This window comes from Gavialis gangeticus, unplaced genomic scaffold (genome assembly GCF_001723915.1).
Source record: "Gavialis gangeticus isolate Ggan-Ray unplaced genomic scaffold, GavGan_comp1, whole genome shotgun sequence".
In the NCBI taxonomy this organism is placed as follows: domain Eukaryota; kingdom Metazoa; phylum Chordata; order Crocodylia; family Gavialidae; genus Gavialis; species Gavialis gangeticus.
The window spans coordinates 21,990,468-21,990,801 of NW_017729034.1; the positions used below are offsets into that span (position 1 = coordinate 21,990,468).

The following is a 334-nucleotide window of genomic DNA, read 5'->3' on the forward strand; positions in this document are numbered from 1 at the left end:
AGCGGTGAGAGAGGGAGTGGGGCTGGGGTAGGCACTGCCCAGCCAGGGTGAAACAGGGCGGGGGACGGAGCCGCAGGTGGCTCAGCCAGCTCCCCACTGCAGCGTACAACCAAAGGGGAGGCACAGGGGGTGCGCCCCCCAAATTTGTACATGGCGCAAGGGTGGGCTGCCCGCTGTGGGCTTGGGGCCAGGGGCTGCACCAGCCTCTCCCTGGTGGCAGGGCTGGGCTGGGGCTGCACTCTGGGGGGGAGCGGTGGCCATGGAAAATTTTGAGGTGGCTGTAGCACACCCCATAGCCACCCCTCTCAGCACTGCCACTGCCTGCCTTGAGCAT

The 334-nt window shown here is 67.1% G+C and overlaps 1 protein-coding gene across 1 annotated transcript in view; it reads right to left on the minus strand.

Moving 5' to 3' along the window:
• The window catches only part of WDR43 (WD repeat domain 43), a 47,946-nt gene that overhangs the window by 11,448 nt on the left and 36,164 nt on the right, over positions 1-334 (minus strand). The gene's annotated exons all lie outside the window — the stretch shown is intronic.